At 48.4% G+C, this 20,230-nt stretch overlaps 1 protein-coding gene across 2 annotated transcripts in view; it reads right to left on the bottom strand.

Annotated features, from left to right (window-relative positions):
* Positions 1 to 20,230, bottom strand: part of SLC45A4 (solute carrier family 45 member 4) — a 213,221-nt gene that overhangs the window by 68,267 nt on the left and 124,724 nt on the right. The gene's annotated exons all lie outside the window — the stretch shown is intronic.

The following is a 20,230-nucleotide window of genomic DNA, read 5'->3' as shown; positions in this document are numbered from 1 at the left end:
TGTTTACATCTGCCACTCCATAGAGGTGAATGGAGGGTCCAATTATGTCGGACCGATCATGTGAAAGGGGCCTAAGGCTGCTTTTACACTGATGGTCTGTGGTTTACCCACACCGCGGGTGCATTGCACATACGGCTTTCCAGCAGGTTGGCTGCACTTTGCCATAGAATTCTATTATATCCTGCAGGTATGGTGCACTTTCTGAACGCGCCCCGACCCGCAGGTAAAACCAGAAGTCTATGGCTCAGTGCAAGTAACCAGTTTGAAAGCAGCCCAGTAACCACTGCCGAACAGATATGCCCATATATACACTGTGATTTTAGTAATGAACTTACCATTGATAACAGTTTTCCATTCAGGTATCGCCAGCTGTTGCTGTCTCATGCAGAGCACATTTAGGCCCCTTTCACACGGGGCGGACCTCCGCTTGCTCGGTGGGGATCACTCCGTTGATCCCCGCTGAGCCGTCGGTTGACAGGGCGGTCCCTATGGGGGGGATCGGATGAACACGGACCGTGTGTCCGTGTTCACCCGATCCGATCGGCTAAACGGATGGTGTAACGGAATGACCCGGGACAAACAGAGACTTTGGAAGGATGAGGGGTACTCCTGTGCCAGCGTCATTAATAACTCTTATGTCTAGGGTCACCTTATGTCCGATAGGGCCATAGGGTGACTGAGAAATTATATCCTAAATTACAGGACAGGGGACATTACTGATTGCAATATCTCCTGCAATATGAGCCAAGTGTTGATTTATTCTATGACTCATCTCTCTGTGTAGACTGTTGACATGCTAATTGAGTCTGGTCCAGGATCTCTCATTATGTATTCTAAATACTGTTGCGTGTGTGGAATGGAACTTGTCAAGCTGTATGCAGAGACGGACCGTCTGTCTAAAGATGTGGATTGAGGGGGATTTATTGTGTGATGGTGTTTTGTTTGAATTCTGTTAATGAAGGAATGTGACTCTCAGGTGCAGTGATTAGGTCATGATAATTATAGGCCGGCGCCGAGATGTCTGGAGTGTTTAGCAATTAGCCATCTGAAGGTGTATTGAAGCCCCCTCAGGGTGTGGTTGGAAAGTTTGATTGTTCCTGTGATCACTGAAGCATGCCTTGAAAACTGTATATAAACTTGAGGGCTAGCCATTAAAGTTGTCTTGCATTTGAAACCAGAACACAGAGCGAGCAAGTCTTGTTATTCTTGGAAATGGGATGTCTGATGTCTGTTGGAGTGTCAGATGAGCTGTCGTGGGTTGATGGAAGGTCGTAAACGGTGGTGACCGTTACAGATGGAAAAGTAGGTTTTTCCTCCGTCACACTTTGGCGGATCGGATGTCAGCGGGCATGTCACCGCTGACATCCGCGGCTCCATAGAGGAGCACCCGTTCAGATCCGCAAAAAAAACTGTCAGGCGGACTTGAACGGGCCGCCCGTGTGAAAGAGCCCTTAGTATCACTCAGCCTATTACAGGAGCCGACGCTATACAGGAAGCATTGGGTCTGCAGCCCATTGACAACACTGATGCTCAGGGATGGCGGGTCGGCAACCTGCAATCTGGGCTTGCCAACCCAGGGCTGGAGGTCGCGGGACACATCAGAGTGCTTTGCGGGCCACTGGTTGGGCACCCCTGACCTAGGCCTATTTAAAAATGTACTTCACAAGCAGGACCCAATTCCGCCATTGTCATGGAGCAAGGGAATGGATTCAAGTAATGCATGTATGGCACTGTATGCACCAGTGGAGGTGTATTAAGGCCGTGGGTCTCCAAGGATTATGGGCCAGATTCGCATATAACTGCGGCGGCAAAACGTATCCTGGATACGTTACACCGCCGCAAGTTTTCATCGCAAGTGCCTGATTCACCAAGCACTTGCAATGAAATCCTCCGCTGGCGGCCTCCGGCGCAAGGCAGGCCAATTTAAATGGGCGTGTGCCATTTAAATTAGACCTACTGCTCATGCTCCATTTCGTAATTCCCGTCGTGCTTTGCGCGCCGTGACGTCATTTTTTCGAACGGCGTAGCGTAATTCCGTATTCCCGGACGGCTTACGCAAACGACGTTATTTTTTAAATTTCGACGCGGGAACAACGGCCATACTTTATACAGCAATACGATTGCTGCGTAAAGTTAAGGCACTAAAAAAAACTTTGCGACGGGAAACTAGACTAGCGGCGACGTAGCGAACGCGAAAATCCGTCGGGAATCGCCGTAACTCCTAATTTGCATACCCGACGCTGGTTTACGAAGCAAACTCCCCCCCAGCGGCGGCCGCGGTACTGCATCCTAAGATCCGACAGTGTAAAACAATTACACCTGTCGGATCTTCTGGCTATCTATGCGTAACTGATTCTATGAATCAGTCGCATAGATAGAAACAGAGATACGACGGCGTTTCAGGAGATACGCCGTCGTATCTCTTATGTGAATCTGCCCCTCAGGTACTACCAGGCTCAAGCTGGATGACTTCCAAGGGAATCGAAAACTCCCCAGCAGAGATTCACAAGGGGGTACTATAAAAAAAAACCTCAATGATTAACTAAAAAAGGTAAACCCAAAAGTATGTGGTTACATATTAACTTTGACTAAGAAGACACTTCGATTAAAAAGACATTTAAAAAGGAGAGGCACAAATAATTAACTTTGACTCAAACATTTATGTTAATAGCAACCTGTCTGTATAGTAAACTGTGACTTACACGACAGGCACTAAATCCATACCAGGTACAGATTTAGATCAGGGAGGTGGAAAAATGTTTCAGCTACATAACGACCCAGTTACATGAGATAATGGTTTCATGGTAGCGGCAAGATGTTATTCCCATCCTCAATGCCGCAGGAGAAAAACAAAATGCCAGGCAGCTGTGGAAAGTATTTGTTTGATATTTAGAAACGTAGAAGAGCGACGGCAGCAGAAAAAAAAAAAAAGAGACCAGTGGTCCGTCCAGTTTCTCCAGTATAGATGTATGTTTGCCCCAAGAATGTTTGAATCCACTTACTGCAATTGACAAGTGATAAACGTAATTGACTAATTGCAGATAACGTGTATATCCACTTGAGACCCGCGCTATTGACAAAAGACATCAACAGCGCGGCTCTCAGGTGCCAAATGGATGTCATTTAAAGTGCATTACCCGCGCGCCCCTCTGGGGGGCGCGCAGCGGGTAAACACTGTCCCGGCGCATCGCTGGGAAGCCGATGCGTGTACCTGGCGGCCGCAATGTCCGCCGGGTACACGTGATCGTCGGTAAGACAGCAGATACGTGGAGCTCTGTGTGTAAACACAGAGCTCCACGTGCTGTCAGAGGAGAGGAGACCGATCTGTGTCTCTTGTACATAGGGACACAGCATCGGTCACCTCCCCCAGTCACCCTCCCCCCACACAGTTAGAACACACCCAGGGAATACATTTAACCCCTTCCTCACCCCCTAGTGTTAACCCCTTCCCTGCCAGTCACATTTATACAGTAATTAGTGCATATTTATAGCACTGATCGCTGTATAAATGTGAATGGTCCCAAAATTGTGTCAAAAGTGTCCGATACGTCCGCCGCAATATCGCAGTCCCAATAAAAATCGCAGATCGCCGCCATTACTAGTAAAAAAAAAAAAAATAATAATAAAAAAAATCATAATTCTGTCCCCTATTTTGTAGGCGCTATAACTTTTGCGCAAACCAGTCGCTTATTGCGATTTTTTTTTTTTTTTACAAAAATACGTCGAAAAATACGTATCGGCCTTAACTGAGAATTTTTTTTTTTTTTTTTTTTTAAATTGGGATATTTATTATAGCAAGTAAAAAAAATATATATATTTTTTAAATTGTCGCTCTTTTTTTGTTTATAGCGCAAAAAATAAAAACCGCAGAGGTGATCAAATACCACCAAAATAAAGCTCTATATGTGGGGAAAAAAGGATGTCAATTTTGTTTGGGAGCCACGTCGCACGACTGCGCAAATGTCAGTTAAAGCGACGCAGTGCCGGAAGCTGAAATTTCGCCTGGGCACGAAGGGGGTTTATGTGCCCAGTAAGCAAGAGGATATATAAAAAATAAAAAAAAAACAGTATGGTTAACCAGGAACTGACATTTTATTAAAGATTTCCCCCTTCAATGACCAGGGCAAAGCCGTACCCAAACAAAATTGATGTCCTTTTTTCCCCACAAATAGAGCTTTCTTTTGGTGGTATTTAATCACCTCTGCGGTTTTTATTTTTCGCGCTATAAACAAACACATTTTTTTACTTTTTGCTACAATAAATATCACAAAAAATAAAATAAAAGCTTAGGCCAATATGTATTTTTCTAAAAAAATAAAAATCGCAAGTTATAGAGTCTACAAAATAGGGGATAGATTTATGGCATTTTTATTATTATTATTTTTTATTAGTAATGGCGGCAATCTGCGATTTTTATCGTGAATGCGACATTGTGGACACATCGGACACTATTTTGGGACCATAGCCATTGATCAGTGCTATAAAAATGCACTAGTAATGGCGGCAATCTACGATTGTTAGCGGGACTGCGACATTTGCGGCAGACAGATCGGACACTTTCTTGGGACCATTGACATTTATACAGCGATCAGCGCTATAAAAATGCATTGATTACTGTGTAAATGTCACTGGCAGGGAATGGGGTTAACACTAGGGGGGGCGATCAAGGGGTTGAAATGTGTTCCCTGGGAGGTGTTTAAGTATAACTGTGGGGGGATGGGACTGACTGGAGGAGAGAGATCACTATTCCTAATCACGAAGAACAGCAGATTTCTCTCTCCTCACGTCAGAACGGGTATCTGTCTGTTTACATTGCAGTGGGGGAGATGTCTGTGGATATTACAGTGGGGGGGGGGGGGAGATGTCTGTGGATAATACAGTGGGGGAGATGTCTGTGGATATTACAGTGGGGGAGATGTCTGTGGATATTACAGTGGGGGGAGATGTCTGTGGATATTACAGTGGGGGAGAGATGTCTGTGGATATTACAGTGGGGGAGAGATGTCTGTGGATATTACAGTGGGGGAGAGATGTCTGTGGATATTACAGTGGGGAGAGATGTCTGTGGATATTACAGTGGGGGAGAGATGTCTGTGGATATTACAGTGGGGGAGAGATGTCTGTGGATATTACAGTGGGGGGAGATGTCTGTGGATATTACAGTGGGGGGAGAGGTGTCTGTGGATATTACAGTGGGGGGAGAGGTCTGTGGATATTACAGTGGGGGGAGATGTCTGTGGATATTACAGTGGGGGGAGATGTCTGTGGATATTACAGTGGGGGGGAGATGTCTGTGGATATTACAGTGGGGGAGAGATGTCTGTGGATATTACAGTGGGGGAGAAATGTCTGTGGATATTACAGTGGGGGGAGATGTCTGTGGATATTACAGTGGGGGGAGAGGTGTCTGTGGATATTACAGTGGGGGGAGAGGTCTGTGGATATTACAGTGGGGGGAGATGTCTGTGGATATTACAGTGGGGGGAGATGTCTGTGGATATTACAGGAGGGGGGAGATGTCTGTGGATATTACAGGAGGGGGGAGATGTCTGTGTAATATACAGTGGGGGGGAGATGTCTGTGTAATATACAGTGGGGGGGAGATGTCTGTGGATATTACAGTGGGGGGGAGATGTCTGTGGATATTACAGTGGGGGGGAGATGTCTGTGGATATTACAGTGGGGGGGAGATGTCTGTGGATATTACAGTGGGGGGGAGATGTCTGTGGATATTACAGTGGGGGAGAGATGTCTGTGGATATTACAGTGGGGGAGAGATGTCTGTGGATATTACAGTGGGGGAGAGATGTCTGTGGATATTACAGTGGGGGAGAGATGTCTGTGGATATTACAGTGGGGGAGAGATGTCTGTGGATATTACAGTGGGGGGGAGATGTCTGTGGATATTACAGTGGGGGGGGGAGATGTCTGTGGATATTACAGTGGGGGGGGGAGATGTCTGTGGATATTACAGTGGGGGGGGGGGGGGAGATGTCTGTGGATATTACAGTGGGGGGGGGGGGAGATGTCTGTGGATATTACAGTGGGGGGGGGAGAGATGTCTGTGGATATTACAGTGGGGGAGAGATGTCTGTGGATATTACAGTGGGGGAGAGATGTCTGTGGATATTACAGTGGGGGAGAGATGTCTGTGGATATTACAGTGGGGGAGAGATGTCTGTGGATATTACAGTGGGGGAGAGATGTCTGTGGATATTACAGTGGGGGGAGAGATGTCTGTGGATATTACAGTGGGGGGAGATGTCTGTGGATATTACAGTGGGAGGGAGATGTCTGTGGATATTACAGTGGGGGGGGGAGATGTCTGTGGATATTACAGTGGGGGGGGAGATGTCTGTGGATATTACAGTGGGGGGGGAGATGTCTGTGGATATTACAGTGGGGGGGGAGATGTCTGTGGATATTACAGTGGGGGGGGGGGAGATGTCTGTGGATATTACAGTGGGGGGGGGAGATGTCTGTGGATATTACAGTGGGGGGGAGATGTCTGTGGATATTACAGTGGGGGGGAGATGTCTGTGGATATTACAGTGGGGGGGGAGATGTCTGTGGATATTACAGTGGGGGGGAGATGTCTGTGGATATTACAGTGGGGGGGAGATGTCTGTGGATATTACAGTGGGGGGGAGATGTCTGTGGATATTACAGTGGGGGGGGAGATGTCTGTGGATATTACAGTGGGGGGAGATGTCTGTGGATATTACAGTGGGGGGAGATGTCTGTGGATATTACAGTGGGGGAGATGTCTGTGGATATTACAGTGGGGGGGGGGAGATGTCTGTGGATATTACAGTGGGGGGGGGGGAGATGTCTGTGGATATTACAGTGGGGGGGGAGATGTCTGTGGATATTACAGTGGGGGGAGATGTCTGTGGATATTACAGTGGGGGGAGATGTCTGTGGATATTACAGTGGGGGGAGATGTCTGTGGATATTACAGTGGGGGGGAGATGTCTGTGGATATTACAGTGGGGGGAGATGTCTGTGGATATTACAGTGGGGGAGATGTCGGTGGATATTACAGTGGAGGAGATGTCTGTGGATATTACAGTGGGGGAGATGTCTGTGGATATTACAGTGGGGGGAGATGTCTGTGGATATTACAGTGGGGAGAGATGTCTGTGGATATTACAGTGGGGGGAGATGTCTGTGGATATTACAGTGGGGGGGGGGAAGTCTGTGGATATTACAGTGGGGGAGATGTCTGTGGATATTACAGTGGGGGAGATGTCGGTGGATATTACAGTGGGGGGAGATGTCTGTGGATATTACAGTGGAGGAGATGTCTGTGGATATTACAGTGGGGAGAGATGTCTGTGGATATTACAGTGGGGGAGATGTCTGTGGATATTACAGTGGGGACTATATATGGTGGTGATCCGAAAAATGTATGTGCGTTATAATTAATTAAAATTAGTCGATTAATTGATTAAAAAAAAAATCGATTAATCGAACACGAAAATTTTAAATCAGTAACAGCCCTAATTAACCGCTTAACGACCGCCGCATGTATATGTACGTCCACAGAATGGCACGTACAGGCATATGGGCGTACATGTACGTCCCTGCCTTTCCGTGGGTCGGGGGTCCGATTGTACCGGGGGGTCCCTTACGGCGGTCGGAAACCCGCGGGGAGCGATCCGGGACGAGGGCGCGGCTATTCGTTTCTAGCCGCCCCCTCGCAATCGCTCCCCGGAGCTGAAGAACGGGGAGAGCCGTATGTAAACAGGGCTTCCCCGTGCTTCACTGTGGCGGCGCATCGATCGAGTGATCCTTTTTATAGGGGAGACTCGATCGATGACGTCAGTCCTACAGCCACACCCCCCTACAGTTGGGGGCGCTGTAGGAGTTAGGGTTCACCTAGTGTGTGTTTACACACTAGGTGAACCCTAACTCCTACAGCGCCCCCTGTGGTTAACACCCAAACTGCAACTGTCATTTTCACAATAAACAATGCAATTTAAATGCATTTTTTGCTGTGAAAATGACAATGGTCCCAAAAATGTGTCAAAATTGTCCAAAGTGTCCGCCATAATGTCGCAGTCACGAAAAAAATCGCTGATTGCCGCCATTAGTAGTAAAAAAAATTTTTTTTATAAAAATGCAATAAAACTATTCCCTATTTTATAAACGCTATACATTTTGCGCAAACCAATCGATAAACGCTTATTGCGATTTTTTTTACCAAAAATAGGTAGAAGAATACGTATCGGCCTAAACTGAGGAAAATTTTTTTTTTTATATGTTTTTGGGGGGATATTTATTAGAGCAAAAAGTAAAAAATATTGATTTTTTTTTTCAAAATTGTCGCTCTATTTTTGTTTATAGCGCAAAAACTAAAAACCGCAGAGGTGATCAAATACCACCAAAAGAAATCTCTATTTGTGGGAAAAAAAGGACGTCAATTTTGTTTGGGAGCCACGTCGCACGACCGCCCAATTGTCTGTTAAAGCGATGCAGTGCCGAATCGCAAACCCTGGCCTGGGCATTTAGCTGCCTAAAGGTCCGGGGCTTAAGTGGTTAATGAGCACCATATACACCGACCTGCAGCAGAAGAAAGCTGAAAACAACAGACGGCCCATGGAGAAAATGTGATCAACAAGGGAGGAGCCCCGCGAGCCGAGGGTCACACGCTTGTTTGGTCTCTGGGCCAGCTGGTGATTGTGCGAACGGCGGCTCACACACCTCCTCCTGATTCTCAGGCCTCCTAGGCAGCAATCTTCTCTTGTTGAAAGGAACTCCGGCCACCTGATAAGAGAAAAGTGTTACAGTGGAAAATTCCACCGGCTGGTAGAATGTGCCAGAGGCAGCGATATCTCATGAGTCACTGTTTTTCCCGGAGGACACAAAATTGAACGTGCCAAAAAATCATAAGTCGGAGGCGGCTTCGGGAAATCGCAGGTGTCTGGGGCGGATCCGGAGCACCGGAGGTGATCACTGAAGAATGAAATATTGCGGAATGTTTCTTCTTTATCATGCACTGTGCTTGTCCGCATTCTCAGTTCATGGGAAAAAGAGGAGAATCAAACCTGTGAAAACACCAGAAGGTGTACCCCCCTACTTTGTTCCTTCTCTTCAGAGGCATGTGCACAGGGTGTGCCCACGTGTCCCGGATTGCCCGGGACTGTCCCGCAATTGACATGTCTGTCCCGGGTCCCTTCATTCCGGGACAATACAATGTCCTGGAATGAAATAGAGGACACAGCCACCCCCTACTAACTAGTAACTACATTTCCGGAACTGGTTGCTAGGGCCGGCGCTGCCTGGCATCTTGCAACCAGTGACAATTTATTCTCAGACAGTGAGGCCGGGAGCGAGGCCTGTGCCTAGTGCAGCACTGCTGTCCCCACCCACCTCGGCACCTCCTCCTTCTCTGGCACCCAGCGGCAAGCGGCAGGGACTGGTGTGATCTTCACTCTCCAGATAGCGACTCCACTTCTTTCCTTCTACGCACGCGGCTCATGCAGAGGGAGTGACAGCAGCACTGCATCTGGTGGCAGGCTATGGGTGGCAAGCGGCACTGCATCTGGTGGCAGGCTATGGGTGGCAAGCGGCACTGCATCTGGTGGCAGGCTATGGGTGGCAAGCGGCACTGCATCTGGTGGCAGGCTATGGGTGGCAAGCGGCACTGCATCTGGTGGCAGGCTATGGGTGGCAAGCGGAACTGCATCTGGCGGCAGGCCATGGGTGGCAAGCGGCACTGCATCTGGTGGCAGGCTATGGGTGGCAAGCGGCACTGCATCTGGTGGCAGGCTTTGGGTGGCAAGCGGCACTGCATCTGGTGGCAGGCTTTGGGTGGCAAGCGGCACTGCATCTGGTGGCAGACTATGGGTGGCAAGCGGCACTGCATCTGGCGGCAGGCTATGGGTGGCAAGCGGCACTGCATCTGGTGGCAGGCTATGGGTGGCAAGCGGCACTGCATCTGGTGGTAGGCTATGGGTGGCAAGCGGCACTGCATCTGGTGGCAAGTGGCACGTTCACCTGACAAATAACCCGCCGCCAAATTCCCTATTAACCCCGAGACTACATTCCCCCTGTCTCCTCTCATCTTTTTTTGGGGAAGGTGAGAGAGGGGGTGTGTCCCCGAATTGGAAATGTGGTCACCCTGCACCCCAATCACCTTGTGCAGCAAAGATTCTGCCTACCGCCCTAACCCCTGCGACACTGCTGGCTTCCCTCCTCTCCTCTGCCAGCCGCTGATGCTTCGGGGATGTTTTAGGATGAATGGGGGGGAAGGGGCCGGTAAATATGTAGTTTGCTGACCCCTTCCCTTTCTCAATGAACACAGTGAGCAATCGGTAGTGTGTGTTTTTGAGCTTTGGGGTGCACACCCTAATGCAATAGGCTGCACACGCCTATGCTTCTCTTATATTCAATTGCAAAACATCCACTTTTATGGCACATTCACAATGAAGTGATCTATTGCAAGGCGTCAACACGCAGTATGCAATGCATCGCATACTACTTTGATGCTGACACAGGCTTGAGCACCATTTGACATACAGCGGAACCTTGGATTACGAGCATAATCCGTTTCAGGAGAATGCTCGTAATCCAAAGCACTCGCGTATCAAAGCGAGTTTTCCCATAGAAGTCAGTGGTAACGAAAATAATTTATTCCGCATTGACTTCAATGGCATGCAATACTGCATGCGGACAGAGGTTGGGGGCGCCAGAGAGCCTCGGAAACAGACGGAAAGGCCCGAGGACAGCTCGGCTGACCTCAGCAAGGCTCAGGAACTGAATAACCCGGTCGGGGTTGCCAACTTTCAGTAAATTTACGAACAGTTTGTAAAATCTGTACTTTTTGGCCCGGATTCACAAAGCACTTACGCCGACGTATATCAAGTTACGCCGACGTAAGTGCAAATGTGCGCTGTCGTATCTGTGCGCAAGACCCACAAACAGAGATGCACCTAAAACCAGGCTACACCCCACCGATGTATCTTGCTTACTCCGGCGTAGAGTGGGCACACATTTAGGCTGGTAGCATGTTGCCGCTCCCATTGATTAGTCATTCAAACATGCAAATGAGGGAAATACGGCGATTCACGAACCTGCGTGCGCCCGACGCAGGCTACGAGAGGTGCGGTTAAGTTGTAAGTCCGGCATAACGTTAAGCCCCATAAAGGAGGTGTAACCCAGCAGCAGACATGTAAAGGTCTGCGTCAGGGAACACAAGCCGGCGTATTTTACGTTGGACGTGTGTCTGGCTGGGCGTAGGTTACGTTCATGGCGTACGCATTGCTCCGGCGTATCTTAGGCAGTTGTTCCGACGTGGTTGCGAGCATGCGCACGGGGATGCGTCCACGTCACGACACATGCGCAGTTCGTTAAACGTACTTTTCTGGCACTCAAACCATCATTTGCATGGGGTCACGCCTCATTTGCATGGGGCAAGCCCATTTCCACCTACGCCGGCCTGCGCCTTCGAAACCTACGCCACGCCGACGCAGCGTTGGGAGCACTGGCTTCCTGAATTCCATGCTTGCCTCTCTACACTGCGTCGGCGTAGCGTACATTGGTTTGCGCTACGGGGGCGTAATGTGCGCCCGCTCTCTGTGAATCTGGGCCATTGCAACTGTCCTTGATGGTCCATGTAGGCTGCATGTCCGTAACTGACATTCATTACCAGAAGCAACAATTATGGATTTTACAAACTGTTTGTAAATTTACTGAAAGTTGGCAAAGTTGGCGTACCAAACCCCCTTCCTGTTTTGCTTGCTTCTGATTCCCCCCCCCCCCCCCCCCCGGGTGCCCCCCTTTTACTGTGCCGCACCCACCCCATGGCACGGTCAACTTCCCTGTCCTGTAAAATAATAAAATGTAAAAAAATAAACATTGTAAAATAAGTTTTAACATTTTTAATTTTTTTTTATGTATAATATAATATAAATAAACCTAATATAAAATATATATATATTAAAAAAGGGCTGATTCACACAAGTTCCCTGTTAGGTTTGTGCTTGCCAATAAAGATTTGTGTATTTTTTGTGAAAATATTGTTTTGATATATTGGGGTGGCCCTGCCTGGTAAGATCTATGGGGCCCCCCGCATGGGAATGCACAGGTGTGTTTGCCTGAACGAGGCCTGAAAGCTTTTTGGACCTTTGATTTGGCCATTCTGTTGTTGTATTCTAGTGTTTGAGTATAAACTGCAAGAACAGACCGTGTTTTTTTATGTTGGCCATAATTCTACGTCAACATTTAAGCACGAGTTTGCTTTAAAAAGAAGACATTTATTTCAGTATCAGGGAAAAAAAACAGTGCTTCAATATTTCTTGTCCCGAGTGCTGCCAGCGCGCCCCGTTGTCTGCTGTTCCCCCCGCCACGTTTGTAAAGTCTTCATCCTCCTGAATACAGAGAATAGACGCAGCTCCGGTGACCTAAGGTGACATTCTATCATGTATACCGAGCCTCCGACATGCCGGTACACAGGATATCAACTGTCACTGTGAGCCCTATTATTACCTCCTATTATTACCTCCTCGGCAGGCTGCGGACTCTCCTTCCACAAAACCCATTAACACAGAAATCTTGTGCGCTGCCAGGAGAGAAGAAGATGAAACACGTGATTATCTTTCGCTTTCTTGGCTGGAATGTTTTTATGGCCTTGAAAATCCAAATAACTTCCTTTATTGATGGTGATAAAAATGATGGGGGGGGGGGGGGTTGGGGTGTTTGGTGCCAGCATGCCCCATCGCTGATTACAGAGGGAGCTTGAAGGTGAAGACCAATGGGTATGCTATGGGCTCCCTCTGTACACCAATGCATCCAAATGGCAGGCTTGGTTCATCTCCATGGACGACGAATGGGGATCTCGTTCAGATGAGTGCAGTGTCAGGTATTAGGGGGTCAAAGTGCATTCCTATGCATCAGAAAAAGAGGACTCATTGTTTTTCGGCATGGGTCCTAAGAAACGAAGCAAGGTTGAAAAGCGGGGTATTTAACCACTTCAATACCGGGCACTTACACCCCCCTTCCTGCCCAAGCCAATTTTCAGCGCTGTCGCTGTTTAAATGACAATTGCGCGGTCATGCTACACTGTACCCAAACAGAAATTTTTTATCATTTTGTTCCCACAAAAAAAGCTTTCTTTTGGTGGTATTTGGTCACCTCTGGGGTTTTTATTTTTTTGCTAAACAAATTGAAAAAAAAGTCAGATTTATTCTTTTTTTTTAAAAATAAGTTTTTTTTTTTGTTATAAAATTTTGTAAATAAGTATGTTTTCACTCACCTTCACTGATTGGCAATGATAAGGCAGCACCAATGAGGTGGCACTGATGGACACCGACGATGGGCACCGATATGCGGCACTCATGGGTGGCACTGAAAGGCTGCAATGATGGGTACTTATGGGTGGCACCGATAGGCGGCACTGATAGATGGAAACGATCCCTGGTGGCACTGGTAGAAATTGTGGGTGGGCATTGATTAGCTGCTGCCTGGGCAAAGATTGGCATTTCCCTGGTGGTCTAGGGCAGTGGTCATCAACCCTGTCCTGCAGGGCCCACCAACAGTCCAGGTTTTATGTATTACCTTGGGGAGATGCAGACTAGAATACTGCAATCACTGAGCAGCAAATGATATCAGCTGCGATGTATTTCAGTTATCTTGCAAACCTGGCCTGTTAGTGGGCCCTGCAGGACAAGGTTGATGACCACTGGTCTAGGGGAGGCATACCTGGTGGTGAAGTGTGGCTGGCCATCCCTGGTGGCACCGGCGGCATCCGAGGGGGGCTGCGCTGATAAACAACCCCCCCCCTGTCAAGAGAGCAGCCGATCGGCTCTCCTCTAATTGTGTCTCTCAGACGCGAGTGAGGAAAAGCCGATCAACAGCTCCTCCCGTTTACATCGTGATCAGTCGTGATTGGACACGGCTGATCACGTGGTAAAGAGCTTGGAAGTTTGCTCAGGATGGTGAGCCTCCCCGCCCACCCTCCCAGCAACAGTGCAGGGAAAGGGACACACAGGGGTCACAGACAGCAGGGAGCGCAGATCACTAGAGGCACCGTCAAGGGTCACCAACAGCCTCCTCAGCACTCCATCGCCATCTTTCACCCCTGCTGGCATCACTCATGCTTAGTTATGAAGTGGGTCTGCCCCCTGCCAGCACATTTGCTGGAGATTATGCCAAGCAGCTCCGTCTAGCTTCTGCCCACTACACCTGGAAGCTTCTCCAAGGTTCCAGAAGGCAGGGGGAGGCAGCAGAAATGCTGTTTGCCGAGTCATCTAGCCTCCTTGAGTCACTAGACCCTGACCCAGATTCAACACAGGCCTGGCTCTCAGCCAAGCCAAATTTTCCTACGCTACAAACCTATTTGCATCTAGCCCACTAGAGGGTGCTACACTAGTACCCTCACTAGCAATAAGGCAGTACTGCTGGTTAGAGTTGCACGATTCTGGTCAAAATGAGAATCACGATTTTTTTGCTTAGACTAAAGATCGCGATTCTCAGAAACCCTCCCCAAATAAATAAATAAACCTGTGATTTATCTGAAAATATGAATATATAAAAACAGACCAGTGATATGTCTATAATGTTAAAGACCATATAACTCCTATGAAAAAAGCAGAATTCTGCTTTTTTCATAGGAGTTATATGGTCTTTAACATTATAAAAGCAGTACCGCCGGCAACCACTGGGTGGCGCATGAATACACACTACAGTTGTACAGAACTGTGAGAGAAGCCCAGGCTGGTTACGTGGAACCGGCGGTGACACAGAAGAATCGCGGGTCATCCCGCGGGGAGAACGCAGGCGGGGAGAATCGCGCGGCTCTACTGCCGGTGACTTGCCGTTAAGGTTCCCCTATCGAGATGGTTCCTGTAAGGACTGCACAGGCGCAATCCTTGCCGACGGAAATCTCCGAACCTCGGCCGGCATCCAGGCTCATTCCTTACCATCCCGTGGATTGGAGGATGTTAAAAAAAGAGTCAGGAGGCCGAGCGAGCCGTCCGAGCGAAGCAAGGACGTGAGGCCGACTGGCCACTTTCCTCAAATTCCACGTCACCCTGGATGCCGGCCGAGGTTCGGAGATTTAAGTCGGCAAGGATTGCGCCTGCGCAGTCCTTACAGGAACCATCTCGATAGCCGGAACCATATCGTCAGATCACCGGCCCTCTTATGAGGCCTGGGCCAAGTACAGGAGGGCTGGCTGTACTGCCTTATAAGCGGCCCTGCCCACAAGGCATTGCTCCTCACACATTCACAAGCTCTCGGGCACTTACTGACATATATGGACTGTGTACTGAGCTGCAGTACATTTTCTGATCTGTAAAAAAAATGAGTGCATTCTGTATACAGGCCACCTAATCGATTATGAAAATAGTTGACAACTATTGATCATGCCGATTGGTTGTTTTGGCCCTACTGGATTGAATGTTAATCTTTTATCTACATGTGGTTCCATTCCTATACCCTCATAGCCTGGAGGGGTAATACCACCAAAGAAGAATCCTATGTCCATAATTAGTGCCGATTCTTCTACACCACTGAGCAGCCCCTACCGCCATGAACGAGGAGGATGAATTCCCGCTCGATGGTGAAAGCCTCGGATAATTCCGTGCGAACAAACGCCTTCAGAGGTGAAGGTTAATTGGAGACACACACATGGATGACTTAGCTGTCGGCAATAATGGAATCTTGAAACCATTGCTGGCGCAGTGCTGGAGATGAATGGATTTTAGGCGGGGTGGAGAATATTTTAGAGTGCAATGATTCTCGGTTCATTCTGCCATTTTCATTTCCCGGTAGAAGATTCACATCGGGGCACTTAGGTGACCACAGGAAAGATGTGCTTTGACATTTATGAAAATGTGGTGTTGTACGTCATCCAATCAGATTACAGGTGTCGCAAACCGCAGCAGCACATTTGCCGTTTTTCATCATCAAGCCTAAACCCTCAATGCAAATTCCTCTTTGGCCCCGAGATCTATGGAGTCAGATGTAAAACAAAAAGGTCCTTCTCCTCATTTTGCAGCACAACAATTATGGTTTCCCTATTTGAAGATCTCCACTGCTGTGCTTCACCCAAAAACTTCCAGACGGGTGAAGCACAGCACAACGCAAGGGGTATTATCTGATTCGTTAAGGCTACATGTCCCATGATTCCTTGTGCACCTGGACACACTGGGGTGGATTCAGGTAGAGGCGCGCAAAACTGCGTTGGCGTAACATAAGAAATTTACGTTACGCCTCCGCAAGTTTTACTGGCAAGTGCTTGATTCACAAAGCACTTGCCTGTAAAGTTGCGGAGGCGTAGCGTAAAAGAGGCCGGCGTAAGCGCGCGTAGTTTAAATGATCCCGTAGGGGGCGTGGATCATTTAAATTAGGCGCGTTCCCGCGTCGAACGTACCGCGCATGCGCCGTCCCTAAAATTTCCCGACGTGCATTGCGGCAAATGACGTTGCAAGGACGTCATTTGCTTCGACGTGAACGTAAATGGTGTCCAGCGCCATTCACGGACGACTTACGCAAACGACGTAAAAAGTTCAAATAGCGACGCGGGAACGACGTCCATACTTAACATTGGCTGCCCCTCCTAATAGCAGGAGCAGCCTTACGACGAAAACGACGTACGCAAACGACGTAAAAACCGAACGCCGGGCGCACGTACGTTTGTGAATCGGCGTAAGTATGCAATTTGCATACTCTACGCTGACAACTACGGGAACGCCACCTAGCGGCCAGCATCAGAATGCACCCTAAGATACGACGGCATAAGAGACTTATGCCAGTCGTATCTTAGGCTAAAGTCGGCGTACCAAGCTTTCTGAATACAGAAAGTAGATACGCCGACGCAACTAAGCAATTACGCTGCGTATCTATGGATAAGCAGGCGTAATTGCTACCTGAATCTACCCCATTATGCATGTGTGCCCTAAGAACACCACCCGATTGGGCACAATGATAAGGGCCTGGGCATGCTGAACATTCTACACATGGCACCCAAGCAGACACATAGCAAGGACACTGGCCACAGTGCAGCATAAACATGGCACCTGAGTTGGCACACAATGATAATGGCTACGATGCATACCCCATGCATGGCATCCGAGTGTGCACAAAATAAGGACCCTGGCCACCATGCAAACTCTCAGTATGGCAAGCGAGCTGGCCAAGATGTACATAGGCACCCTAAAAATGGCATCTGAGCAGGCACACAATACGGATTTCAGCCACAATTCACACGGTACCCTAAGGACAGCACCTGAGTGGGCACAATGAGCTTGCACATTAAGACCCTGGCCAAGATGCACATGCACACCCTAAGTGTGGCACCTGAGCAGGCACAGGATAAGGATCCTGGCCACGATGAGCACCCTATACACTGTACCTATGCTTGCACAAAATGGGGACCCTGGCTACCATGCATACCCTCAGCATGGCAACTGAGCTTGCACATTTAGACCCTGGTCAAGATGCACATGCGCACCCTAAGCATGGCACCTGAGCAGGCACATAAGGATCCTGGCAACGATGAGCACCCTATGCACTGTACCCGTGCTTGCACAAAATAAGGACATTGGCTACCATGCATACCAACTAAGCTTGCACATTAAGACTATGACCAAGATGTACTTGCGTACCCTAATCATGGCACCTGAGCAGGCAGTACCCTAATCATGGCACCTGAGCAGGCAGTACCCTAATCATGGCACCTGGGCAGGCACACAGAGATCCTGGCCACGATGAGCACCCTATGTACTGTACCCGTAAATGCACCAAAAAGGGCCATTGGCTACCATGCATATCAACTAAGCTTGCACATTAAGACCCTGACCAAAATGTACTTGCTCACCCTAAAACATGGCACCTGAGCAGGCAAACGATAAAGGATCCTGGCCACGGTAAGCACCCTATGCACTGTACCCGTGCTAGCACAAAATGAAGGAACTGGCTACCATGCATACCCTCAGCATGGCAACTAAGCTTGCACATTAAAGACTATGGCCAAGATCTACTTGTGCACCCTAATCATGGTACATGAGCAGGCACACAATAAGGATTCCAGCCACATTGCACATGGGCACCCCAAGCACAGCACTTAAGTGGGCACAATGATAAGTACCCAGGCCAGGCAGCGAATTGTGCACCTGGGTAGGCACATTGATAAAGACTTGGCCACATTGCGCAACGGGTGCTAAAAAGAATTGCACCTGAGTGGGCACTCAATAAGTACCCTTAGCCAAGCTGCGCATGCGCACCCCAACGGGCACAATAAGGAAGTGCACTCTAGAAACCGTGCCCAAGTGGGCACATAATAGACCCCAGATCCAGTAAAAAATATTGCTTTTTTTCCCGAAATTTTTCTTTTTTTGTTTATAGCGCAAAAAATAAAAACCGCAGAGGTGATCAAATACCACCAAAAGAAAGCTCTATTTGTGGGGAAAAAAGGAAGCCAATTTTGTTTGGGAGCCACGTCGCACAATTGTCAGTTATAGCAACGCAGTGCCGAATCGCAAAAAATGGCCGGTTCATTGGGCAGCCAAGTCTTACGGGGCTGAAGTGGTTAAATCAAACCCTTGGCTTTGCCCTGGCATGGTGAGGAAATGGGTTTACAAAAAAAAAAGTTAAAGTGGTAGTATACTCTGTACTATCACTTTAACCTACAGTTAAGCCTATAATAAGGCCTATAATAAGGCTTACCTGTAGGCATAAAGAATATCTCCTAAACCTGTACGGTTTAGGAGATATTCCCCCCGCAATGCGCCGCTGACTGCAGCGGCGCATGCGCAGCGGAGATCCTCGGCTAAAGGCCCGGCAGCCGCCGGACCTTGCCGGGGAGAAGTCTCCCGCACGCATGCGCAGGAGTGAAGACATGGCCGCTCCAGCCAATCACAGCGCTGGAGCGGCGATACCCGGAAAAGACACGCCGAGGAAAGATGACATCTCGCTCGGCGTGGACCAGGTAAGTATTTCATTATGGCTTTTGCTTTTCAGGAAAAAAAAAAAAAAAAAAAAGACAGCGGGTTTACTACCACTTTAAAATCCAACATTTTATTTTCCTACAATGCGAAGTACTGGAGGAAATGAGCGCACCTTGGCAATCATGTTAATGTTTCACTGCCACTCAAGGTTCACGTATGTAACCTGTAACCCATTACTGAGAAGTATATCATATTTAACTATAAACTGAAGGACCTATGAATAAATGGTTGGGGAACAAATCACCCGAGCTTCCATTATATCTTATGGGGAAATTTGCTTTGATATACAAGTGCTTTGGATTACAAGCATGTTTCTGGAACGAATGATGCTCACAATCCAAGGTTTTACTGTACATGATCTTCTAAATCTCTTAGCAAATATATTTTCTATATCTTCCAACGCATCTCTGAATAATTGATTTCCTATTACAGTAGATGTTACCCGGGAACAAAGCACTTCCAATATCTGCATCGGGGCGGCTCTACAAGTGCAGGAATGAGGACACAGGTGGCCTCCAATCTAATTAGGTCACACTGGGTGCCAAAAGACTGGAAATTAGATCAGCCCTTTGATTAAAAAAAACACAATTAGTATGCTTTTCACTATGTAGGATAACATTTTGCTGGAAACTTGCACTACTATTTAAGAACTAGGGGAAGACATCCCGGGAGGGCACGGGGGAAGACATCCCGGGAGGGCACGGGGGAAGACATCCCGGGAGGGCACGGGGGAAGACATCCCGGGAGGGCACGGGGGAAGACATCCCGGGAGGGCACGGGGGAAGACATCCCGGGAGGGCACGGGGGAAGACATCCCGGGAGGGCACGGGGGAAGACATCCCGGGAGGGCACGGGGGAAGACATCCCGGGAGGGCACGGGGGAAGACATCCCGGGAGGGCACGGGGGAAGACATCTCGGGAGGGCACGGGGGAAGACATCTCGGGAGGGCACGGGGGAAGACATCTCGGGAGGGCACGGGGGAAGACATCTCGGGAGGAGAACACACATTGATTATTTTTAGAGGCTATAATCATGAAAAATCCAACATGCTGGTTGTACGCAAGTTGATTTCTCAACTTGGGAACAATCAGCCTGGCCCATACACGATTTGAATCTCGGCCAGTCCCTGCTGAATCAGTGGAGATTTGAATCATGTATGGGCAGGCTGGTTGAACCCAAGTTGAGCAATGTTGGATTTTTCCATGCGATTTATGCCAGCAATTTGAACCATCTATGGCCACCCCACAATGAAGGAATCCAGTAATTTACTTCTAAT

The sequence above is a fragment of the Rana temporaria genome, chromosome 5, assembly GCF_905171775.1.
Source record: "Rana temporaria chromosome 5, aRanTem1.1, whole genome shotgun sequence".
NCBI classification, from domain to species: Eukaryota; Metazoa; Chordata; class Amphibia; order Anura; family Ranidae; genus Rana; species Rana temporaria.
The sequence above is the reverse complement of the archived record's forward strand: the minus strand, read 5'-3'. Positions and strand labels throughout refer to the sequence as shown.